This window comes from Pinus tabuliformis, chromosome 1_1 (assembly GCF_031772625.1).
Source record: "Pinus tabuliformis cultivar Carrire ecotype Pingquan chromosome 1_1, CPIR1, whole genome shotgun sequence".
Taxonomy (NCBI): Eukaryota; Viridiplantae; Streptophyta; class Pinopsida; order Pinales; family Pinaceae; genus Pinus; species Pinus tabuliformis.
This window is the reverse complement of record NC_142297.1, coordinates 343082270-343095910: the sequence shown is the minus strand read 5'-3', so window position 1 is coordinate 343095910 and position 13641 is coordinate 343082270.

Genomic DNA, 13641 nt, shown 5'->3' with positions numbered 1-13641 from the left:
TCTTTAGCAAGTGAATCTGAGGGCCATTGAGGATAGAACCAATACCCATAGGCATAGATTGCATCAAAACACTCTATCGACATTGCTGAGTCGTGGATCAGGTCAACAATGGTTTGATCCACTGTTTCACCTTCCGGGAGGCACCTCACCATGAAAGGGAGTATTCAACTCTCTAGAGCAAGGAGGCCAGCCGAAAATCGTGCAAACCCATCGAATCAATCGTATGGGACTATACCACTAACAGAAGGGAATTCAAGGCACTCATAACCAAACAGTCGCATTGTTGATCTGAAGGGTGATGTTTCTCATTAGCAATCGAGGTCGCGAGGAGGGTAATTTTGTGTGTTAAAATGAACACCGAGCCATCTAATGAGTAGAGGTGTTAGATTGGTTTTAGCCTCTGATTCGTTTCAATGGAAGGTGAAAGGGAGTATGAGTGTTGCATGTTGATTAGTTGATATAGCTTGAGCATTGGTCGCATTGCCAAAACACTATCACAACAACTGTCTGAGTAGAGAAAGGAGTTGAGCGTCCCCATATCTTTTCCAGGCAAAAGTAAGTGGACATAGCCTGGGCATTGCACTGTCACCACAACCCTCTAAGTGCAGGAAGGAGCCGAGCAAGTTTCATAGGCTTCGGTTCTGGCATTGACCATTGATTCATTACGGGAGCCAAAGTTGTCATCACTCTTAATAGTAGAGACAAGATTATTTTTACTGTAGCATTAGTCAAGGAGCCAACCATGGTCCTCTTCAGGTGCACGCCAAAGTATTTGTTTTATTGCATTAGATAAATTGATCTCACTACATCAAGATCACTCACACATCAGTGTGGAAGCATGAAAGATGGCGGGTTATGGACTAAACCATGTTTATAGTTTTGAAAATTTTGATTGGTTTTAGCATTTGACAAGGGGTTTGTCAAATTTTGGAGTTTGATGATAGAAAGGAGATTTTGTGTTAAAAAAAAGGGAATAGGAAAGGAAGGAGGTGGTACAATCATCTTACTATTACCAATCAAGTTTGTATTTACCTTACCTTGGGGCGAAATCCATTGAAGAATTAGTGTATTCATGCTTAGGTATGAGGGGAGATGGGACTTAGGTGGGCTGAGGTGGTGTCATAACCAACATGTCCTAGGACTTAGGTGGCATTAGGATCCAGGAGAATCTATTGGGCGTAGGATTGACCAAAGGATTGTTTTGGATTCAGGTATCGAAGGAGCCATTCATGATCATTTAGAATGGAGGCATGGAATAACACATTGGGTTGTATGGGATCTTGGTATCAATATACAAATGCTTCTTTTGTGGATAGAAGTGGATTACCTGAGGGCAAACAATCTTTGGGCGGGGGGATTTTTAATATATATATATATATATATATATATATATATATATATATATATATGGATATGGTCAAAGTGGATGGAATCTTCCCATGGTATTTAATGTGGCAGTTGCCCATGGTATTGGCCCATGGCAGTTGCCCATGGCATTGGCCCATGGTATTTTCCTTTCTATTTGTATTTTAAGAAAAGAATGTACATTTTGTTAATGTCATTTTCTGATGTAAAAATTTTCAATTTTAATGTATATATGTTATTACATTTCAATTTTGTTTTACTTTAATTATATATAATTTATTATGTTAATAATACTATTTTTGAAATTGAATAAGATAAATGATCTTTATTATAAAATAAAATATATTCATTTTTATTATATTGGTTTATAATTTTTTTTAATGTAAAATTAATTTTAAAAATAAATAGAATTAATTTTAAAATAATAAATTAGGTAAACACTTGAAATTAAATTATTAATAAAATGAAACTTAAATATTAAAAATAACATAATAAAAAAGATTTATTATTTTATAAAATTAACTCGTTACACAATGAATAACTGTCCATTTCAAAAAAATTCGAAAATACTACGCCACCTTGTCACCCTCCCTCCTTTGCCTATCGTACTACGCCAGCCTGTCACCGACGGATATAATAGTTTTAGGAAAACTGCATATAATATCCGCCATTGTTAAATGAGGAGGGAGCGTCATTGGGTAGTGGAGATATTTTTGGTGTTTGTTTGCCGAGTAATTCATTGAATTTGTTTTTGTCTTCTGTTGTGTTACGTATTGGCCTTCTTCATTGGCATTAGCAATCATGAATAAGCTTACATAACACACTACCTACTCTGAAATTAAGTCAAAGCTACCTACTCTAATATAGTACTCTGGATATAGTAGTACTCTGAATATAATACTCTGGATATAGTAGTACTCTGAATATAGTACTCTAGATGATAAGAGTAATAATTTTCTAAACAATAATGATAGTTACACCGTAAGGCATTCCCCTCTGAAGTAAACTTCCCTAAAATCTACCTGTCATTCGTCTGTGCCGTTAGATAATGTGTTAGACGATTATAGTATTGTCAATAGTTGGATTAAAAAAGGGAGTTGAATGGTTATAACCGTTCACTAGGAAGCTGAAGCGAAGGTCCAGATCGATGTACGTATTGATCGATGTACGCATCGGATATTGCAGCTCCAACCAAACGGCCGCATATCCCCCACTTGCTTCACATGATCTGCAGACTTTGTCTCTCTGTGTATCATTGGAAACGCATTCTGCTCTTCCGACTTCAACTTCTACTTGTTCCGTAGAACATCCCCGAATCGAATACCCTGAGTTGTAGAAATCGTAATAGACGGTAGCATTACATTTCCAGAGCTGCCCTCCTGTGGAATCAAATGCATCTTGAAAAGGGTCCGGTTCTTGGAATCGAATTCACTTGTACACATCTAGGGTCTGGTTCTCTTTACTCGAAATGTAGCAGGAGGCGTTTCCATGTTCTGATAAGTGTATCTGAAGATTATTAAAGGGACGATTGATAAAATTGCAGTTCTCTCCCCTGACAATAAGGAACACGAGAGCAGAGTACCTCCTCAGTATTGTGTAACTCCGGCCATGAATTTCGATAACTGGAGTTGCGTTCTGCATACAGTTGATTAGAAAGGCAGGGTGACCGCATCCACGCTTTCCTGCGCCAAAAGGATATGTTATATTCATGATCCCACAATTCCTAGAATTTAAGCAATACTCATATTGCACATCGAAGCATAACGAGCAGCGAATTAGAGAGGCCCAGTAGGTAGCCAGGATAAGGAAGAAGAGGGGTTGACGAGGGGAAAGAAGATAGCGAGGAGCATATACTTCCATGGCGAGAGACAGAGATAGGTTTGATCTTGGGGAGTAAAAAAATGATCAACGTAACAGAGTGGGGCGTAGAGGTGTCGTTGTTGGGAATTTCAGAAATAAAAATGATGATGAAATGATGATGAAGAGGCTGGGTCAAGTATTAATCACGTGGACAGATAAGTTTAGGGTTCTTGGAATTCTCAAATTTTAATCTTATAATTGTCAACCATATCAATTTTCGTGGAAGGACGAGCAACGTGACTCTCCACACAATGGATGACCCACTCATCCACGCACCTCATTTTTTTCTATAAATCATATGATTTAGGACTAAAGCGTCCTTCCAGAAATAATGTCTACCATGAAAGTAGTTGTGATTTAGGACTAAAACGTCCTTCCAGAAATGATGTCTACCATGAAAGTAGTTGTGGTGGCAGGAAGCATAAGAGAAAGTGCCACTGACGAAATATGAAATAAAATATAAGCGTAGTGTGGGGTTTTGCAATTAAAGTAACTGATGTTTTTTTAATGTAAAAAGTAATTGAAAGTTAAGGGAGATTTTTTTTCATTAAACTAACTGATGTTTTTTTAATGTAAAAAGTAATTGAAAGTTAAGGGAGATTTTTTTTTGTTTGTGGGACAAGGGACTCACTTTTATTGGTGCTAAGTTTAAGAAGGCATACATACTCTACTTTTTCTAGTTTTGATCTTCTAATCTCTCAAGAACACATACTTTTAACCATAAGCTCACTTAAACTGTATAATATAATATCATATATATCATGAGAGTAAATTATTATTAATATTTGGTTTAATGGTGATTTAGTGGCAACAGTTGATTGAAACTACTTTGATTGGACACTTCACTCATTTATATTGAATTTAACAACACCTGGAAAGTACTTTGAATATCTCATCAAGCATTCTATGTTTATTTTTCATCAAATACTTTAAATAAAAACTTCCAAAAACTTTTTCATAAGTAAAAATAAAATATTCATAATCATTGAAGTTATTCATAATTATTGAGATTTGAATTATTGAAATTTGCTAAATAGTAAATATTGATTATTGAACTGAGACTTCTGTGATCCATATCAATTTTTTTGTGAAGAATCTTCGGCGAAAATCACATAGAAAAACTTATGTCGACGCATTTCATCGTCAGGACAAGTTGAATGAGCAGATCACATTTAGCACATTAAATAGACAGGAATCCATGACTCAACCGCTAAAATATAACAGCTAGAAATGACATGAAAGTAAATATCGATATTAATATGTGTATTATTATAATAGAAATAGGTTATATATATATATATATAGATATATATATATATATATATATATATATATATATATATATATATATATATATATATATATATATATATAACAATTATTATTTATAATTTTATAAAATTAATCACTTTATACGAATCAATAGGAAAAAAAAAATTATATTTAAAAATTTTCAAAATCTATTTTTAATTTTTAAAATATTAAATTTAATATATGATTAGGCTTTATAAAAACTATTTAAAATTCTTATAATTAATTAAAAGTTAATTATTTTTGACTAAAAACAAAAATAATGTAATTACGCCGTAAGGCGTTCCCCTCTGAAATAAACTTCCCTAAAATCTACCTGTCATCCGTATGTGCCGTTAGATCATGTGTCGATTATAGTATTGTCAATCGTTGGATTAAAAGAAGGGAGTTGAATGGTTATAACCGTTCACTGGGAAGCTGAAGCAAAGGTCCAGATCGATGTACGCATCAGATATTGCAGCTCCAACCAAACTTATTGCAACAATCGAAAACCAGTGGATTTTCCCAAGACGAATTCCTGGATCTCCCCACCTGCGTCTCCTTGCTTCGCTACAATGGCCGCATAGCCCTCATCGACTCTGCCACTGGGGAAACCACCACATTTCGCCAACTATGGTAGAGCGTAAAGTCACTTGTCGCTGGTTAACCGGCCTTGGCATCAAAAAATCCAACATTGTACTCATCCTCCCGCCGAATTCAATCTATTTCTTCATTATCTACGTGGTTGTCTTGTCCATTGTCATCTGTTTGGTATGTTTTTTTTCTGTGAGAGGTGGAGACTATCGGGCAACAGATTCTGAGACCTTCTTTACTCAGGACTTGGAGCTGTTTACTGGGTTCCAGCAACAACCCTTCTTTAAGCACTACTAGTGACAAACAGAGATTTAGTAGATCCAGTGGCATGGCTAATTTCATTAAGACAGGCAGTGACAGAGGATGCAACAGGGCTAATGGCAGAGGCAGGGGCAAGAGTTTCATTTGACCTAGTGGGCAATTTTAGAATCAATAGAAGTGCTAAGGTTTCGTAACCCTCCATCATGATGCTATTAAATTTCAAGTAAGCGGTATCTCCCATTTCGGTTGCTAGGATTTGAGTATCACTAACTCTGAATAACCCTATATGTTTACATAGAGGGAGAAATAAGAGCAATGGGGTTGTTGGATAAGCATTGTAACGGTACTCTCACAGGTCCTCGCCTTGAGAATGGCCTCGGTAAACTCAACAGGGAAGGGAAGGTCTGTTTCATCACATATCTTCATTCATCCCTTCATTTGCATTCTACTCAGTTCCTTACTTTACTTTGGGACTTTGAAGGCCAAGGCTGGAAGTAGCTATTGTTTGTTTTAACTGTATTTTCAGGGATTACTATGGATGGAGGTAATGCAGATGTAGTTGTTGATTAATACCGTCATTACAAGGTATTATTATCTGCAAATCTAAGAACAGTAAATGTCACTAGGACAACCTATATGCAGTGGCTACTTGTAAGCCATCCTCAAGCTTTATGTGCATGTCCAACCCCATTATTGTTGTTTTCATACTAATGTATCAATAGTTAAACTCCTAGATGATTTGGGTGTCAACCTGATGCAAAATTTCATGTGGGTTTTGAAGGAGGATATTGATCTAATGTCTGTGATGGGAGTAGATGCCTATAGATTTTCAATCTCATGGCGCAGGCTTATTCCTGGTATATTTCTGTTTGAGCTCTGACCACATGTTTAATCCTGAGAATTTAGTAAACACTCCCTTGAAGGCAAGATGCCCTGATCTTCATTGTAATCTTTACTTCTTTTGGTTAACTGTGTCATATATGGTTTCTTTTCTGAACATGTCGAAATTACTTGGTCTTTTGTTTTGTTAATGGCACACCTACATTATTCGCTTTACTCTAATATAGTCTGTGAGCTATCATATCAAGGATTTTTCTTATCAACGATGCTATGCTATCTCATTTATCTTAGTGGTACCAATAATTGCGAGTTCTAATTACCAATTTCCCAAATACCTTGAAAATACCTTCGGTAGGATCAATATTTACTGGTAATTGACCTTCGGTTCTGAATTTCACCGAGCGATTATTCACTGAAATGTAGTTGAAGTGAAACAACAAACTTCAGTCTAAAACTTGCCAAAAAATCTCTTCCTATTCGACCAGATTGCTCCTTTGAGTTTCCAAACATTTGCCAAGTAATGCCAGTCCAAGTCAAACTACTGTGATAAATAGATTTTTGCAGTCATCTCTATTCCAAGTCCAACTACATTAGTTATTAGATAGCCTAAGTTTCCAAACATTTGGCAAGTAATGCCAGTCCAAGTCAAACTACAGTGATAATTAGATTTTAGCAGTCATCTCTATTCCAAGTCCAACTACATTAGTAATTAGATAGCCCAGAAATGTGGGCTTCATATACTGCAAAATCAGGGCTAATGGGTCTTTCTGTCTGCCCATATAATATAATTGTAGAATTGAATTCCTTGGTATTAGTTTAAACTAACACAGAAAATAAAAAGCATAAGGCCCCAACCTTGTCGAATGACTAGATTGGCTGCATTATTAAGTTTTGTTTTTGAACTGATATTGCGCCTGTTGCGCCTGCCCAAAGGCAAGACGAAGGCATATAAACTAATATAAAAACCGTGAAAAGAGTAGATGCAACCCATATCTATAGAAATATGTTATCAGAACACATTCATAGAATGATAATGAATGTTTAGGTAGCAAATTTGTGAGCAACTTTGTCTAAATGTAATGCCCTAACATTGAATTTTTTAAAAAATCTAAATCACTTATGTATTAATATTGTAAAAAAATTTACAAACAATATTAGGTGTGGTGCATAGGAGTAGGACCATTCTGAGTGAGCATAGGACCACATGTTTAATCCTGAGAATTTAGTAAACACTCCCTTGAAGGCAAGATGTCCTGATCTTCATTGTAATCTTTACCTCTTTTGGTTAACTGTGTCATATATGGTTTCTTTTCTGAACATGTTGAAATTACTTGGTCTTTTGTTTTATTAATGGCACACCTACATTATTCGCTTTACTCTAATATAGTCTGTGAGCTATCATATCAAGGATTTTTCTTATCAACGATGCTATGCTGTCTCATTTATCTTAGTGGTACCAATAATTGCGAGTTCTAATTACCGATTTCCCAAATACCTTGAAAATACCTTCGGTAGGATCAATATTTACTGGTAATTGACCTTCGGTTCTGAATTTCACCGAGCGATTATTCACTGAAATGTAGTTGAAAGTGAAACAACAAACTTCAGTCTAAAACTTGCCAAAAAGTCTCTTGCTATTCGACCAGATTGCTCCTTTGAGTTTCCAAACATTTGCCAAGTAATGCCAGTCCAAGTCAAACTACTGTGATAATTAGATTTTGGTAGTCATCTCTATTCCAAGTCCAACTACATTAGTAATTAGATAGCCTAAGTTCCCAAACATTTGGCAAGTAATGCCAGTCCAAGTCAAACTACAGTGATAATTAGATTTTAGCAGTCATCTCTATTCCAAGTCCACCTACATTAGTAATTAGATAGCCCAGAAATGTGGGCTTCATATACTGCAAAATCAGGGCTAATGGGTCCTTCTGTCTGCCCATATAATATAATTGTAGAATTGAATTCCTTGGTATTAGTTTAAACTAACACAGAAAACTAAAAAGCATAAGGCCCCAACCTTGCCGAATCACTGGATTGGCTGCATTATTAAGCTGTGTTTTTGAACTGATATTGTGTCTGTTGCGCCTGCCCAAAGGTAAGACGAAGGCATATAAACTAATATACAAACCGTGAAAAGAGTAGATGCAACCCATATCTATAGAAATATGTTATCAGAACACATTCATAGAATGATAATGAATGTTTAGGTAGCGAATTTGTGAGCAACTTTGTCTAAGAAAAGTATGCTTCAAACAATAGTATATATTTAAGACATCATATTGGATAGAAGAATATATTTAAGAGTTCATATTGCTTGTAGAGTGAAGAAGTTATTGGTGTTGGGCTAAGAGTTTTCTTCCATCTCTAATACATAGAATTTGGGTTTTCCTCTTCCACTCTTTCTCCCTTTGTATCTTCATCTGTACTTCTATTGTAGTTGCCATTGCATAAATTCTCCTACAATTCTTATGCTCGTGGTTTCATTTTATGCGTGCATAATAATATAAGGTCTTGTTTAACATTTTTGCAATATATTCTTCCTCTTTCTTCTTTGTATCTATATCCAAGCACTATGCCATATCTTCAACCTAGGCCAACACTATTTCAATTCCATGCCATCGATGAACAATTTCATTTTCCATTTTTCCATGAGGATACAACTATATTGTAGTGACCCTTGAGCCATCTTGAAATCGATGAACAATTCGATTTTCCATTTTACCACAAGGATACAACTATATTGTAGTGACCCCTGAGCCATCCTGAAATTGCTAGAGTAAACTTTTAAGGTTTTAGTTTTTATGGTTATTAATTGATACTACAAAAGGATTATTGTGTTTGATAAGTTTATTAAGCTGTCTGGTAATGGCACCTCTTGTAGCTCAATGTTTTTTACCAATTGGTTGGCACATTAAAAATTCAGTCGAATTAGTTTATTGTGTGAAGGTGGTTTGTTTCCAAAGTGGAATGTTAGTGGTTGAGTTCTGTCTGTAAACTGATTGCTCCATTGAACCTATTATCATTCCATGTTTGCTATTTCAATTCAGTTCAGATTGAGATTTTTTCCGTTTATATAAACTATGAATTGTTTTTGAAGCATGTTAAATAAATCAGCAATAAAAATTTGGACTCTACCATATATATCCCTTTTCAGATTATCCATGCCTTCCATTAAGAGACGAAGTTTATATTTATGTCTGCAGCTCCTCTTGTAGGCTACAAAAATATTTTTACAATAAGATCTCAAATGAAATACTTGAAGGGCCTTACTATCTTGTTTACATTCATACCTCTGTTCAAAGGAGTGAAAATTGCCCTGGTGTGTCTACTTTGTGGTTGATCTAGGAATAACTTCCTCTGGCTTTTAAGGAAAGGCTTCAGGTGGTGTATTTCCTACATTCAGGGCTTCAGTCAAGACTATTTTTTGCAACCCTTGGTTGTTTCTTCTTGAGTTCAGGGTGAGTATTAAGTTGAGTTTGCATTTTGATTCAAATAATTCATTAGATCTATTGTTGCAGATGTGCTCATACAGTTTTAGATGTGTTATGTTTTTTATACTGGAAACTGAAGTATGTAAATCGTCTAGAATTTATCTGGGATTATATTAGGAAGGGATAGATTGAGATTCCTGATTTTGTGTATGACCATGATGATCAACTGGAAGACAGAACTTTGATGGAATATGGTGTTGAAACAGATCCCTTTCAAGTTTATGACATGGCTGCCATTGGATCATTTGATTCTTGATAGTCCTTGAGATGGGCCTCCTAGGCACTGTGCAAAATTTATCCATCAATTATGGCCATTTGTTGTATAGCATTTTATTTTCATGCTTTTCCTTCTGTATGCAAATGTGAGTGATCCCTTTCCAAGTGACTTCCCTTGACAGGAGACTGTGTTCTTGAGAGAAGGCACTTTCTTGTTTTTCTATTGCAGTTTAGTTATCCAAAATTCTTGTGCTATAAAATTATGCCCTTCCGCATTGGGTGTACATATATGTAAATAGTCAAACCTGAAAACATGGAAGCATGCAATTATTATGCTTTAGTAGTTCATCTTGCCGAAGGTGTTGATGGAAAAAAGGGTGTGTAGTGCAGAAGCATGGTGAAGATTATTGTCATTGGAAAGAAAATCTACCTTTTGTGTTAAAACTTGGCTTTCAAAAGTTTCAAAAGCATGCCTAGCACACAGTGTCTGCATGGTTTTTGCCTCAAAGCTAGCCAATTTCCACTACTTGATTGAAGAACTACCCTTATAGTCAAATTTGTATTTTGACTGTTGAATTAACTTTTGATGTACCTTCTATGTATAGAATAATATATCCTGTCATGAAGAAAAACTTCATAACTCTTCCTATTTGCTAAAATTTCAAAAATGTGCGGTGTTTATAATATGTCTGGTCTTCTTCTGCATCTTGGATATCACTGCAGAAGCTCTTACATGGTTTGTTTGTGTTTGTGTGATCAAAAAAAAAAAAAACATGATTAACCAACTGTTCTGGACAGACATATTTATAATGGCTTGAAAACGAATTACTTGTTTTGCAGCGCTTTCCCTTCTCTGAAAAAATCTTCTTGAATGATAATGATAAGTTTACTTGGACAATGTTCAGTCATCTGAATAAAAATCCTTTTTGAATGATAGATAAATTACTTGGACTATGTGGATTTTGGTCCCATCAAATCATGAAGTTTGCTCTTATGTTCATGGATCTTTTCTCAACGATCATCAACTTTACAACATTGGATCAGTAAATTTTGCCCAATTCAGATTCTAGAGCATGAATAATTGGGCTTGAGAGGAAAACAAACCTCTGAGCTCACCAAATTTAGCTAAAACGATATTGCTAGTTTATTCTTATTGTATCACACTTGGGCTATATCATTATGCCTGTATGGTCGATCTTCTCGTCTTGCAGGGCAACTAGATGATGCACATGCCGTTATTAAAAATATTCCCTTGAAAATTGATTTTCGGGTGTGGGGAGCCTTGCTTAGTGCATGGAGGATTCAGAGATGGTAGCAAGGAGGATTGTATAGTAAAATTTATATGTTCCATCACCAGAATATGGCTAAGCTTAAATGGTGGGGTGTGGGGAGCGTTGCTAAGTACTTGCAGGATTTAGAGATGGTAGCAGGGAGGATTGTACAGTAAAATTTATATGTTCCATCACTAGAATATGGCTGAGTTTAAATGGTGCAATTTTCAAATGAAAACAATTTTATCAAAGACTATGGTCGAATACACTGTGAACAATGATCATGTGTAGCATTTTGGAGTCACTTCAAAATAAGGCAAATCATCAAAATTCTAATAAATGTTAATATTATTGGATGTTTTAGTAAAGTCTCAATGATGTGTAATTCAATCAAACATGACACAGCGATTTCCCAAATAGAAATGTCTTTATTCCTAAAATAACCTACAATCTACAATTCATGAAAACTTCCCTTGCCTCATTATTCAAAGCTAGAAAACCCAATTCCACATACAGAGTTGAGAAGGAAAAATAACCTAATCATGCATCAATCTCATCTCCATACAAGCTTTTCAATGAAGTCGAAGTACAACGACTAAATTCACCTTTTGATTTGGTGTCATAAGTTAACTAGGGGAACCTCCCCTCATCGGCTATTATATTAAACTTGTCAATTACATATCTTTCGTTCTCTTACATGATGTGGCCTCGGCATTGAATTCAAGCTTCAAGCTTCCTGCAAATCTTTTCTCCGCATTGTAAATCCATTTTGATAATTCTCTGGATCCCATATACCATAACGAACTAGTCCCCTGTCCCACTTGTGACTTGTAAGACATTCAAAATAATTTTTTAGCCTACTATTAAAAGGTTTCTTGCCAAAGTTCAAAATTAGATGAGGACTGAAGGTTGGAAAAATTCATAGCGGCATCAATTTTGTTCATTATGCTTTGGGGTTTGCTTTGGTAAACTTGAAATGTGGCTTAGAGTTCACAATCAAAGGACTGAAGTTTTGAAAAATTCATAGCCGCATCAATTTTGTTCATTATGCTTTAGGGTTTGCGTTAAAATCTCCATAGTATTCATGGGATGTATAGCTATAACAATCATCAAATTAGAATGTTTACAAGAGATCAGGAGACCCATATCTACAATTATATTCCAAGGAGGTAGTAGTAGATTCTAAATAAATTAGCAATGCAACAACATAAATGTTCGCAACAAATTAACAAATTTAGAGATATCCACCTTCTTCAATAATGCACACACTACATGGATAATGGATTTCTGCATTTTATGCCTTACGGCGTTTCCTTTGCAACATCTGGCGCAAATGCTAGTAGTAGTACTCTGAATATAGTACTCTGGATGGTAGTACTCTGAATAATAGTACTCTGAATACAATACTCTGGATGATAGTACTCTGGATGATAAGAGTCATAATTTTAATCAGAACAAAAATTGTTTTTAAAAATATTTACATTTTTCACTCCAACAATAACAAAGATTTCAATTCTTTTTTCCGCCCAAGCAAAATAACTCTGCCCGCTGTTATAAGTTGGGTGGTATAAGTTGTTTTGGGGCCGGCCACGTGGGTTGCCAGTCCCGTAATATGACATGGCAAACATTATAGCGTGGGCCATCAACGTCCATGGAATGCACATTATGCTTAAATGAATGGATGCGATCCTTTCCGTTAACGGTTAACGGTTACTGCAGTGGTGAGAATTCACACTATTTGCACTTCGGAAGTTTCATTATTTTATTTTTAATTTCATAAATTTAATTAATTAATTTTATCTTTTAAAATTTCAGATTTCACGTACTATAATTGTTGTTCTGCATTATTTATATAGTTTGATAAAAATTAAATAATAATAATATATATATTTTTTTTAAATTTTATATTAAAAGAAAATAATTATTTATTAAACATATTATTTATATAGTTTAAATAGAAATTAAATTATATATATATATATATATATATATTTTAAATTTTATATTAAAAGAAAATAATTATTTATTAAATGATTAATAAATTTTAAGATTGTGTTTTTTTATATTTTATTTAAATTATTTTAGGAATTTAATTGAATAAAGTACAATTTTGTATTTTAAATTAATTAATATTAATATAGTGTAAAATATTAATATTAAGATACTATAATTTAAGTTTTTAAAGTAATTTTCATAAAATTATTTATTAATTTAATATTATATGATTTTTTTTATTTTTTTTTTTAAGTTTGGAAATGGTGAGGCTATATTATTGTCATATACATTCATCAGTGTGTGTTTAAAATCCCATAAACTATTAATAGATATTTTAAAAAATACAAGTTAGTAGTTATAATTTATCAACATATTTTAGAATTTTTAATGGAGTCGTCTAACGAGGCGAAGGAATTTCCCGGGCGGCCAAAAGTGGCCAGAATCCGCCCCAAAAAAAT